Below are 13,415 nucleotides of genomic sequence, written 5' to 3' on the forward strand. Positions count from 1 at the left end.
TGGAAGAGGGAGAAGGAAGGAAGAGGAGCGGAGAAGGCTCCAGGAACGAGGAATGAAGGGATCCCAGGGGTGCGGACGGGCGAGTCGCCACCGCACGCCCGAATCCACCTGCGTGGAGGGGTCAGGCCAAAGGGGGAGACCGGTCCCCGAACTAGTGGAGGCAGGAAACGACCCTCAGCTAGAAACCGGAGGCTCTGACATTTTATGTGGCGCAGCCCCTCGCTACACCCGCTAGGAAGGCACCACATAGGGTCAGGGAAACTGGCGCCAAGTTTACCAAGAGGAGGCCCGAGGCAGCCGGACAGAAGTGTTGGTAAGAAAGGCCAGACAAAGGACACACAAAGGGGGTCCTGTGAAGTGCTCCAAAGTTATCTGGGAGTTGTCTGAGCCCCTCACCTGGTGAGCACAGTACGACGTGGGCAGCCGTTACCTGCAGACGTGGTCTGGATAATAAGAACTGTGAGTAAAGGCCCTGGACTGCATCACTGACTCCGTGTCGTTACTGCTGCTGCCCTGCACCATCACCCCCATCCTCCGCATACACTGCCCTGAGGCTATACTCCTCCCGTGGGGAGTTATGCTACGCTCTGCTGCACCCACAACACCAGCCTCAGCGGTCTGCCCTGTAGCGGCGGTTCACTCGGACCGCAATCCACGGGTGGCGTAGTCGGACATTTAAACATCAAAACCACATAAATAGTTCCACCACTGGTTTGATCGCCCTGAGCCACGGAACCGGGTCGCCGCCACGAAGACTACAACCACCAGCATCCACCAAAAAGGGTCCGGCTCCGGGTGTCCCAAGGCCCAGGGGGTGCGTCAGAACATTTTCATCACCTTTCACAATCACCAATGGGACAAGGCAGGGATGTCCTCTGTCCCCTCTCTTATACATCCTAGTGACGGAGCACCTGCTCTCATCAATTCGCCATAACCCCAATATTAGGTGGATTGAGGTGGGAGGCACCGAGTACAAGTGCTCTCTATTTGCTGATGATGTCCTAGTATATATCACTCAATCACATATATCCATCCCTGCTGTTATGGCTGAAATAGATCACTTTGTTACATGGTAAAATTTTAAAATCAATGCAGCGAAGTCTGAGGCCCTCGATGTCTCCCTCCCCAAATCCATATAGGATTCCATCCAGTCCAACTTTCCCTTTGCCTGGCCCTCACAGGGTATCAAATACTTAGGAATTCCTATTCATAGAGACCTCTCCCATCTATGTTATCTTAATTTTGGGCCCTTTATTGAACAATTCCATACAGACCACGGTTGGCAAGTTAGAACTGTAAGATTCACTACGTGAACCACTGGTGTTTTGTGGAAAAGCACATGTACACTGCGTTCCAAATTATTATGCAAAAAGTGTTTAGGAGTGATAAGGGAAGAATTTGTTTGTTTGTCAGTTAAACTCATTGATGGTGATGTGTGTCAGGGCTCTTTATATCACTGTAAGCAATTGCAGACACCTGTGCTAATTAGTTTGGCAGGTGTGTCCAATGAAAGGCAAGACTACTTAAGAAGGCTCTCTCACATTATTAAGCAGCCTACATTTTCTGCCAAAATGGGAAAGAAAAAGGATGTGTCGGCTGCTGAGAAGCAACAAATTGTGGAGTGTTTAGGTCAAGGCATGACTACAATCAACATTGTGCGATGATCAGGATGAAGTGTCTTGGCAATCAAGAAGTATGTAGCTGATTCACAGTACACACGTGTGCGTGCTGATAAGGGCAAATTGAGGACTCTTTCCTACAGGCAATTACGTCAGGTTAAAAGAGCAGCGGCAAAAAAGCCTTGTCATAGCAGCAGACAAGTTTTTGAAGCTACTGGTGCCTCCAACGTCCCCCGAACAACAAGATGCAGGGTCCTTCAGAGGTTTGCAGCTGTGCATACGCCATCCTGTCGACCTCCTCTATCCACTTTACACAAGCAGAAACGGCTCCAGTGGGCCAAACATTACATGAAGACTGATTTCAAAACTGTTTTGTTCACGGATGAGTGCCGTGCAGCGCTCGATGGTCCAGATGGATGGAGTGGAGGATGGCTGGTTGATGGACACCCCACGCAAACACGGCTACAGCGCCAACAAGGAGGAGGTGGAGTAATGTTTTGGGCTGGAATCATGGGGAGAGAGATTGTCGGCCCCTTTAGGATCCCTGAAGGCGCTAAAGATGAACTCCATAATGTATGTGGATTTTCTCAAACAGCACTTCCTGCCATGGTTCAAGAAGAAGAACCGTGTATTTCACAGCAAGATCATTTTTCTGCATGATAATGCACCATCTCATGCTGCACATAAAACATCTGCATCTCTGGCTGATATGGGCATAAAAGGGGACAAACTTATGGTGTGACCCCCATGCTCCCCTGACCTCTACCCCATTCAGAACCTTTGGAGCATCATTAAAAGGAGTGTCTATGATGGCGGGAGGCAGTTCACATCTAAGCAACAGCTCTGGGAGGGTATTCTGTCCTCATGCAAAACAATTGAAGCAGAAACCATCCAAAACCTGACAAATTCAATGGACGAGAGAGTTCAGAAGCTCCTTTCGAACAAGGGGTCCTATGTGAAAATGTAACATCACCTAGAATAAAGTTTTGAGTTGAAAACTGTTTGATTTCAGTTTCTAACAACCTGCTAATGCTTATAATTTCAAAAATGACCATTTTTTTGGTCTTTATTAAAATGAAAAGGTTGATCGAAAAGTTTGGGGGATCTAAGAGTGTGGCAACCCAGTAGTCATGATTACTTCGAATTCTGACAATATGAGGGTCATGCTGCAGGTAGTGCAGCAAGAAGGCACTTATGTGTCTTGCGCATCTCGGAGCCCCAAAATTATTTTCCGGGCTAGATGCAGCTAAAAATTATTTTTAATTTTAAATCTGGTGGAGCTTATTATAGATGGCCTAATAGGATCAGTGCTGCACACTGCTACAAAGCCCAAATTATTTTCCAGTCAAGATACAGATAAACATGATTAGTAATTTGAAAGCTTAAAACGGTTGGTAGGGTGATTTTAACCAATCATCAAGCTTTTACTCTCCCCAGGATGACACAGGGGTAGAAAAGTCGTTTCGGATCCATGATTTGTTCATCTTTATGAACGTGAGTCTGTCTACATTATCAGTGGAGAGCCGCGTGCGCTTATCTGTCAGCACACCACCAGCAGCGCTGAACACACGTTCAGACAGAACGCTGGCTGCGGGGCATGACAAGATCTCCAAGGCGTAAGTGGCTAGCTCCGGCCATTTATCCAGATTGGAAGCCCAAAAAGAGCAAGGGTCCAGTAACACAGTCGTGGCTTCAATGTTTACTTGGAGATACTCCTGTACCATCGTCTCTAGGCGTTGACTATGTGTCAGACTTCTTGTCTCCTGTGGCCTTGCAAAGGATGGGCTAAAAAAGTGGTGAAATGATTCCGCAAAATTGATGTTACCAGCAGATACTGTGGTTCTGTTGCGGTTTGAGTGCTGAACACTTGACGGTCCCACGGTTGGCAAGTTGGAACTGTGAGATTCACTACGTGCACCACTGGTATTTTGTGGAAAAGCACATGTAAGATTCTGCAACAGTCTCTGCTGATACTCCTGCATGCGTGCATCCCTTTCTATGGCAGGAATAATTTCTGCAAATTTACTTTTGTACCGGGGATCTAACAGTGTGGCAACCCAGTAGTCAGGATTATTTCTAATTCTCACAATTCGAGGGTCATGTTGCAGGTAGTGCAGCAAGAAGGCACTCATGTGTGTTGCGCATCCAGGAGCACCAAGTCCCTGTTGTGTTGGTGGCGAGGTAACAATCATGCTTCCTTCCTCTGTCCTCTCCCCCCAACCTCGCACAACAGAAATGTGATCAAGGTCTCCCTCATCTGATGAGTCTTCCATCAGTTCGTCCTCCACTTCTTCCTGGGCTCCTGCACCTTCCTCACTAGTTTGGCTGCTACCATGCGCCCTGGTAAAACCATCTCCCCCACCCTCACATGCCTGCCGCCTTGGTGCTGCCGACCGTCTGGACCTTGCAGATGTTAGCCCTTCCGCATACAACTCCTCCTCCTCTACTTCCTCCACCTCCTCTTGTGCCACCACCTGACTCCGAATTCTGTTTAACATGTGCTCCAGCATGTAAATCACCGGAATAGTCATGCTGATAATGGCATCGTCAGCACTAAACATCTTCGTCGCCATTTCAAAACTGTGCAGAAGGGTGCATAGGTCCCTGATCTGAGACCACTCCTCCAGCGTGATTTGCCCCACCTCTGAATCTCGTTGGCCCAGGCTATACGTCAGAACGTATTGCACCAGGGCTTGTCGGTGCTGCCACAGTCGCTGCAACATGTGCAGAGTTGAATTCCACCGGGTAGGCACATCGCATTTTAGCCGGTGAAGTGGCAGGCCCAACGACTTCTGTAGAGATGTAAGTCGCTGAGCTGCGGGATGCGAACGGCGGAAGTGAGCACACAGCGACCGTGCCCTCTGCAGAAGGCCATCTAGTCTGGGATAGTGGGCTAAAAATTGCTGGACAACCAGGTTCAACACGTGAGCCATACAAGGCACGTGTGTGACATTGCCCCGGCGAAGGGCCGCACCCAGGTTTGCAGCATTGTCGCACACGGCCTTCCCTGGTTTCAGGTCCAGTGGAGACAACCATTCATGAAATTGGTTCTCCAGAGCTGACCACAACTCCTCAGCTGTGTGACTCATATTTCCCAGACATTTCAAAGTAAAAACCACCTGATGACGTTGAGCCCTACTGCCAGCATAGTAAGGAGGTGTGCAGGATCCCTTCTGCGCAGTTAGAAAGCTTGTGGCATGACCAGACAGGCTTTGGGTGCAGGTGGAAGACCGAGAGGAGGTTGAAGAGGCAGAAGCAGTGGAGGAACTTTGACATAAAGAGGATTGACGCACAACTCGTGGGGACGGCAAGACTTGGACAGCAGCCCCTTGTCCTGCTGTCACCATAGTTACCCAGTGCCCATTCAGCGACATGTAACGCCCCTGTCCATTCCTACTCGTCCAAGTGTCTGTGGTGAAATGCACCCTGTCACACACAGAGTTTCTCAAAGAAGCGGTGATGTTGTGTGCGACATGCTGGTGGAGCGCAGGCACACCTTTCTTTGAGAAGTAGTGCCGACTGGGCATCTGGTACTGGGGCACTGCGACGGACATAAGGTCTCGAAAATCCTCTGTGTCCACCAGGCGGAAAGGCAGCATTTCTGTAGCCAAGAGCTTGCAGATGGTGAAATTCAACCTCTTAGCTTTCTCATGGCTAGGAGGAAATGGTCTTTTACTTGTCCACATCTGAGGGACCGAGGGCTGGCTATTGTGCTTAGACGGGGTTGATAAGGGTGTCCCCGGCAAACTGCCGGTCTGTGAGGAAGATGCAGGCGGACATGTTAGGTTGCCTTGATCCAAAGGTGGTGCTATCGATGTCGGACAGCGCTCAACACCAGCTGGTGTTACCACCTCCAAAGAAAATGATGACCTGCCAATCACGCTGGCTGTTGCGGGTAAAGAGGTGGCAGGTCTGCGCCCCAAAACAGGTGTGACTGCTGTCCCCCCAGTCACAGAGGATGAAGAGGCCGCGGATGCACAAGATATGGCAGACGGTGGTTGGCCCGGCCGGCTAGGCCGCATTGTAGCACACTGAGCTTCCCACTGCAACTTATGCTTCATGTCCATGTGCCGGTTCATGCATGAAGTACTCAAACTATGTATTTTTTGGCCTCTACTTAGCTTTTGCTGACAAATGTTACAGATAACACGAGTTGGGTCATCTTTATCGATCTGAAAAAATGCCCAGGCTATGCAAGGCTTAGCACCCATGCGACCTGAAGAGCCACCACGACTTGTGGTGAGAGGCAGAGTTGTGTTTGAGGATGCAGTTGTTGACGTGCTTCCAGTACTACGTCTCTGTCCAGGAAGGCGCAACCTGACCTCGTCGTCACTAGCATCTTCCTCCACCTCCTCTGCTGACCTCATCTCTTGGCTGACTGTGGGTTGACAGTAAGTGGGATCTCCAACCTCATCATCATCACCCTGTGTGTTATCACACCCGTCGTCCTCAGAGCCAACCTGTTCCTGCCCTGACAAAAAACTAAAGTTGTCGCTCCAATCAGGTATTTGAGTCTTATCATCGTCTTCCTCATTGTCTCCACCAACAGGAGTTACAGTTTGGGAATGAGGGTCTACATTATGGTCAGAACCTTCTGCGTCTGGTCCTGGATCCGACTCATAAAGATTCTGGGCATCAGTGGAGATCATTTCCTCGTCTGGATTCACAGAAGCGCTGGAGTCGACCTCTGATTCCCAGGCTATAGTATGAGTAAACAGCTCTGCAGACTCAACCATCTGTTCTACCTCATACTCAGACGGGCAGCTGGAGATTTGGGAGCTGTGAGGAAGCAAGTGCGATTTGGGTGACACCTTTGAGGACTGGAGTATTTGTGATGTTGAAGTTGATGTGGAGGAGAGCCCACTTAAAGGAGCACTTGATATCCGTTGAAGCACCTGCTGTTTTTGTGCCTCATCTGGAATTTGTAGCGATTGGCGTGGCCGTAAGAAAGGGATCTTATCACATTGTCCGCTAAAAGAAGTAGACATTTTAGTTTGGCTGGAAGATGGTCTTTCTTCTGCAGATGTTACTGTTGCATTAACACCTACCCCACGGACACAACCTTTTTTCCCCTTCCCAACATGCCTATTCCCCTTTCCACCAGCAGCAGGCCTTTTTCCACTCATTTTGGTGGTTAACTAATTCACAATTCTGGAGTTGTTTGCACAAAAAAACAATGGATGGCAACCGAGCAGAGCTGAGTGGCCAAACTGTGGTATTAGGCCAAAACTATTGGCTGGGTTAGATGCAGAAAAAAATTATATTCAATTTGCAACCTGATGGAGGTCAGTATAGATGGACTAATACAACAAGTCCCACACACAGCTAGAAGCCCAATATTTTTTCAGACGGAGATGCAGAAAAAAATATATTCAGTTTGCAACCTGATGGAGGTCAGTATAGATGGACTAATACAACAAGTCCCACACACAGCTAGAAGCCCAAATATTTTTTCAGAGGTACTGTAGATGCAGATAAAAATTATTTTTAATTTGCAACCTGATGGAGGTCAGTATAGATGGACTAATAGAGAAAGTCCGACACACTACTAGAAGGCCAAATATTTTTTCAGAGCTAGATGCAGAAAAAAATTAGATTCAGTTTGCAACCTGATGGAGGTCAGTATAGATGGACTAATACAACAAGTCCCACACACAGCTAGAAGCCCAATATTTTTTCAGAGGTAGATGCAGAAAAAAATATATTCAGTTTGCAACCTGATGGAGGTCAGTATAGATGGACTAATACAACAAGTCCCACACACAGCTAGAAGCCCAAATATTTTTTCAGAGGTACTGTAGATGCAGATAAAAATTATTTTGAATTTGCAACCTGATGGAGGTCAGTATAGATGGACTAATAGAGAAAGTCCGACACACTGCTAGAAGGCCAAATATTTTTTCAGAGCTAGATGCAGAAAAAAATTAGATTCAGTTTTCAACCTGATGGAGGTCAGTATAGATGGACTAATAGAATGATGCTATGCCCAAAAGATTTTACTTCACTAGGTGCAGTAAAAAAATTGATATTCTATACACAGGTGGTATATCTTGCAACACAGATAGGCTACTCCACTGACTAACACACTCTGCAATAGGCCAAAAAGGATTAGCTTTGCTAGATTCAGCCAAATGCTGTGAAAAAAACTTGCACAGCACTGGCACAGACCTGCCTGGCAAAAACTGATAGGAACTGATGTAACCTAGTCCTGAAAAGGATTACAATTAGTCTTTACTCCCACAACCTATCTATTTAAGAGCACAGACCTGCCTGATAAAAGTCGTAGGAAATGCTGTAACCTAGTCCTTAAAAGGACTGCAATCACAACTATTCCCTACTCCCAAGCTATCTGTATATTTGTGCGAAAATTGGCTTGAAATTAACAAGGTATAGCGCACACAGCAACAGCGGTGCCGTCTAACACGCAGCTGCAGCAGTGAGAAAATGGTGGCGACGGGGAAAATGGCTTGGTTTTATAGGGCAAGGACATGTGACATACACTGCCAATGACACATGCCCTTGCTTGTGTGAAAAAAAGCACTTCGCTCCGTGTGTGCGCTGCTGATAGGCTGACAGATTGCACCTCCCCACTGTAAATGCAGGAAAGAGAAAAAAAAATGGAGATCTTCATTGTTCCTGCAGAGATCCATCCCCTGCCCCTCCCCCCACCCCGCTGTACACTCAAACTGCGTATTAACATTAATTTTCATCATTACTGAGAAAAAATCCAGTTATGATTTTGGTGCACGAACAGTTATCGAACATAACCTCGAACAGCCGAATTTTTCTCAAATTGTTCGTGTTCGCCGAACGGCTCGAACACCGCCCAAAACAGCTCGAATTTGAGATTGGCGAACAGTTCGAGTAGAACAACGCTCATCTCTAGTTAGTATTGCTGACACCACAAACAACACAAAAGCATCCCTGGGGTGAAAGCTCTAGAGAGGTGCAATTTTTGGACTTCTATTCTTAAAGTTTAAAATTAAGATTTGTAGTTTTAGATTAAGAGAAACAAACAAGTTGATACTTTAGTGATTTGATACTGGTAGGTCTATAATAAAGAAAAATTGTTAATCTTTCTGCTATAGCAGATACCTCCTGATATGTTAGTCTGAGGTTTCTCCCTAGTAGCTGCATGTTTTTCACCCCCGGTCTGGGAGTCACCTTGCGCCGTCTTTCAGACATGAGTACAGTTGAAGCCCTAACTTGTCGGGCGACCTCAGCATCATGATCAGGTCATGTCACTGCTGACGTCACTCGCTGGTGCACAACAAGATTGGTAGTAAGTGCTCCAGTGGAGTTGAAGACACCGAAGGTTTAGTGAAACGGGAGAGGGAAGCACATGTATGAATTGAACCAGGCTGGATACGTCTAGTCAGAATGTGGTCAGAAGTATACAAATCTCACACTTGTGCTCACATGACCGTCCACTCATCACTGGCAAGAGGAATCCTAAAAGTGTGCAGTACATGCACTGTGAGAATTCAGAAGCCTGCAGTCACCTAGAGTGACTGCACACTTTCATCTCAAACCTGGACGAGCCCTTTAGTTATAAAATGAAGCCCTGTAGCCAATCCTAACAGTGTATAATATACTCACGGTCAGGATTCAGCTCTGCTTGCTGGTTCCAGCAGTAATCACACGGTCACTTCACTCATATGCAATTTTCATACTTACAGTCACGTGACAACGAGATTCTCTTCCTGCTGTTCTCAGTTTTTCACTGAACATTGAAAGAATTAGGAAGAGCAGCTCGCCGTCACATGACTACGTCTGCAAATAACATACGTGTTTGGGAGGCGGGGTGCCAGAAACCCTAGATACATCTCTGGCAGATTACTCTGCTCTGTAAATTTACCATTACCTTTACAAACATTACAATATAGCAAAAACAATTATTCCCAAATCAGTGATAGTAAACCAAAAACAGAAGTAAGACCTACCCAAAAAACACTAAATGCAAATTACAGGTTTCACAGCAGGGATGTTTCTGTGTTGTCAACAATACTTACCTCCTGAAGCATTTATTGGTCAGTGATTCAACCCCAGAATGGTTGAATCACTGACCATGAATGTCCATGACTGCCCCATACACATGCCCATAGTAAATTATGGAGAGAAGATTTCAAGTTGTTAACTATTCCCAGAATGCTTTTCAGCAAATAGTTTGCATAAGGAAAAAAGTCGCCTTGAGGACACAGCATTTTTAGCTATTTTACCAAATACTTGTGATTTTTTTACCAAGTTTTTAGTCTTTTGCTTTTGTTTTTTCTTTGCTTGAACTAAATTCATCTTTCCATTTGCAACTTTTTTGAAGTCTATTTTATATGTTTTACCTGTTTTTGTTTTTTTTTCCCCATTCTCCACTGTACGGGATTAGGGTTTTGAGATATTTTCACCTAATTCATCATTTGTGACCTTTGCAATCAATTTTGTGACTTTTTTAAGCATACTCTAGTCGCTGATCAGACTGATTCTATATACAGAAATGTTTACGACATTTTACAAAACATGCAATTTTTTAGACTAAAACAAGAAAAAGAGGCTAAAAAAACATTTAAAAACAGAAATAAAAGACTATTTTTTTCTTTGGATTTGGAACCAAAACTTTAAAAAAACACTGCAAATGATGAATCAGGCCCTATAGCTTTTCCGCGTAGATTCTAATCCTGATTCTGGTTTACAATTACAGACGTGAATAAGAATGTTTCTGCCACATAATAATGCCTGCAAAATTAAAATATAGACAGAATCTGCTTTAGAGAATCAATTAAAGCCCCCAAAACCAAAGTAACACAGTGTGAATGAGACCATGTGTTTTTTTTCCCAACTCTGAACCTACAAGAGTGACAAGACCTTCCAGTGGACGTGGCCGACTAGAGGGCGTGGCAACGCTCCAACAAAAGCAACATGCAAATTAGTTTCAGCAAAGAATCCTGGGTATTATTTGCAGCAAGAACTTTTTTGGTCTTTACTGAGGAGAATCCTGCTGATGAGGAATTTGTTAAACAAGAAAAAAATAATTAAATTAAATGTACAAAAATTACTCAAACAAATATTAGATGAAATGAAAAATTCACTGTATCTTCTAGAACAGAAAGAGCCAAGTCTCTAAAGGGTTAATTAGTCTCTCTCATGAATATGCAAACTATTTGCAGAATAGTATGCAGGGTAAAATTTACAACTTGAAATCTTCTCTCCTTAACTGAAAAGAGACATGTGTATGGGGCAGTCATGGGCAATGAGGGTCAGTATTCAACCATCCTTCTCTTGGGGTTGAGCTACTGACCAATGAATGCTTAATGAGGTTAGTATTGCTGACACCACAACAACACAGAAGCATCCCTGGGGTGAAAGCTCTGGAGAGGTGCAATTTTTGGACCCCTAATTCTTTTGGTTTAAAAGTCATTACACATAGAATCATAGAATGGTAGAGTTGGAAGGGATCTCCTGGGTCATCTGGTCCAACCCCCTGCTCAAAGCAGGATTCGCTAGATCATCTCAGACAGATGTCTGTCCAGCCTCTGTTTGAAGACGTCCATTGAAGGGGAACTCACCACCTCTCGTGGCAGCCTGTTCCACTCATTAATCACCCTAACTGTCAAAAAGTTTTTTCTAATATCTAATCTGTGTCTCCTCCCATTCAGTTTCATCCCATTGCTTCTAGTCTTTCCTTGTGCAGATGAGAATAAAGATGTTCCTTCTACAATGTGACAGCCCTTGACATATTTGTAGACAGCTATTAAGTCTCCTCTCAGTCTTCTTTTTTGCAAGCTAAACATTCCCAAATCCTGCAACCGTTCCTCATAGGACATGGTTTGCAGACCGGTCACCATTCTGGTCGCTCTTCTCTGAACTTGCTCCAGTTTGTCTATGTCTTTTTTAAAATGTGGTGCCCAAAACTGTACACAGTATTCCAGATGAGGTCTGACCAAAGAGGAGTAAAGACCGATAATGACTTCACGTGATCTAGACTGTATGCTTCTGTTAATACATCCCAGAATTGTATTTGCCTTTTTTGCTGCTGCATCACACTGTTGACTCATGTTCAGTCTATGATCTATTAGTATACCTAAGTCTTTTTCACATGTACTGTTGCTTAGCTCTATTCCTCCCATTCTGTATATGCTTTTTTCATTTTTATTGCCCAGATGTAGTACTTTGCATTTTTCCCTGTTAAAAACCATTCTGTTGGTTGCTGCCCACTGCTCCAGTTTATTTAGGTCTTTTTGAATCCTCTCTCTCTCTTCTCTAGTATTAGCTATCCCTCCTAGCTTTGTGTCATCAGCAAATTTAATCAGTTTACCCTCAATTCCTTCATCTAAATCATTGATAAAGATGTTGAACAATACAGGTCCCAGGACGGAGCCCTGTGGTACCCCACTTGAGACATTCATCCAGCTGGATGTGAAGCCATTTACAACCACCCTTTGAGTCCGATCACTAAGCCAGTTATGAATCCACCTAACAGTTGCCTGGTCCATTGCATACTTGGTCATTTTTTCAATAAGGATGGTGTGAGATACTTTGTCAAATGCTTTGCTGAAGTCAAGATATACTATATCTACAGCATTTCCCTGATCCACCCAGTCAGTGATTCTGTCATAGAAGGAAATTAAGTTAGTCTGACATGACTTGTTAGTTACAAACCCATGCTGACTCTGGTTAATCACTTCATTCTTATCCATGTACTTACATACATGTTGTTTAATAATTTGTTCAAAGATCTTTCCTGGTATAGAAGTCAGACTCACTGGCCTATAGTTCCCTGGGTCCACCTTCTTCCCCTTTTTGAAGATAGGAACAACATTTGCTCTTCTCCAGTCTTCTGGGACTTCTCCTGTTCTCCAAGAATTTTCAAAGATTATGGAGAGTGGTTCTAAAATTTCTTCTACGATCTCCTTCAGTACTCTGGGGTGTAATTCATCTGGACCTGGAGACTTGAACTGATTTATGCTAGCTAAATATTCCCTCACAATCTTTCTGTTTACAGATAACTTGGATTCCTCTATTCCTTTAAAAGGACAGTGAAGATCAGTTGATGTTACATTTTCTTTCTGAGAGAAAACAGATGCAAAATAGGAATTAAAAAGTTCGGCCTTCTCAACATCCTCTCTTACCATTTCTCCATTTTCATCCTGTAAAAATCCTATAGCATCTTTGACTTTTCTTTTACTTTTGACATACCCCCAAAATCCTTTTTTATTGCTTTTGACATCTCTTGCAAGCCTTAATTCATTGTCAGCTTAAGCTAACCTGATACGTGCCCTACAGGATCTGCAGACTGCATTATAATCTTCTTTAGATATGCCTCCCTCTTTCCATTTAATAAACATTTCTTTCTTTCTTTTTAGCATGTGTTTAAGTTCTGTGTTCATCCATCCTGGTTTCCTTAAATGCTTCCCATTCTTCCTACTTTTCGGGATTGTTAACGATTGTGCTTTGAGAATCTCATTTTTAAAAATTTCCCATCCTTCCTGGACATTTTTGTCCTTAAGGACATCCAGCCATTGGATCCGTCCTATTCTCTTTCTGAGTCTCTTAAAATCTGCCTTTCTAAAATCTAACCTTGAAGTTTGAGTCTTCACATGTCTTCCTCCTCTAGTTATCCAAAATTCTATAATAGCATGATCGCTGCCTCCTAGGGTCCCAGCCACCTTTACCTCCTCAACCATTTCCTCCCTGCTTATAAGGATTAGATCCAAAGTAGCAGATCCCCTTGTTTTCTCCCCTACCTTTTGGAAGATAAAGTTGTCAGCAAGAGAGGATAAGAATTTGCTTGACCTGTTAGTTTTA

The 13,415-nt window shown here is 44.5% G+C and overlaps 1 protein-coding gene and 1 non-coding gene across 2 annotated transcripts in view; one reads left to right on the forward strand and one right to left on the reverse strand.

The window, feature by feature from the left end:
• The window catches only part of HDAC9 (histone deacetylase 9), a 1,057,517-nt gene that overhangs the window by 847,104 nt on the left and 196,998 nt on the right, over window positions 1-13,415 (reverse strand). The window lies entirely within an intron of this gene.
• On the forward strand, window positions 10,878-11,003 carry LOC141266310 (U4atac minor spliceosomal RNA). The gene has a single exon (XR_012320352.1). It is a non-coding gene; the product is annotated as a U4atac minor spliceosomal RNA (small nuclear RNA).

Source organism: Phyllobates terribilis, unplaced genomic scaffold (assembly GCF_046119375.1).
Source record: "Phyllobates terribilis strain yellow unplaced genomic scaffold, ASM4611937v1 Scaffold_4__5_contigs__length_816908805, whole genome shotgun sequence".
Classification (NCBI taxonomy): Eukaryota; Metazoa; Chordata; class Amphibia; order Anura; family Dendrobatidae; genus Phyllobates; species Phyllobates terribilis.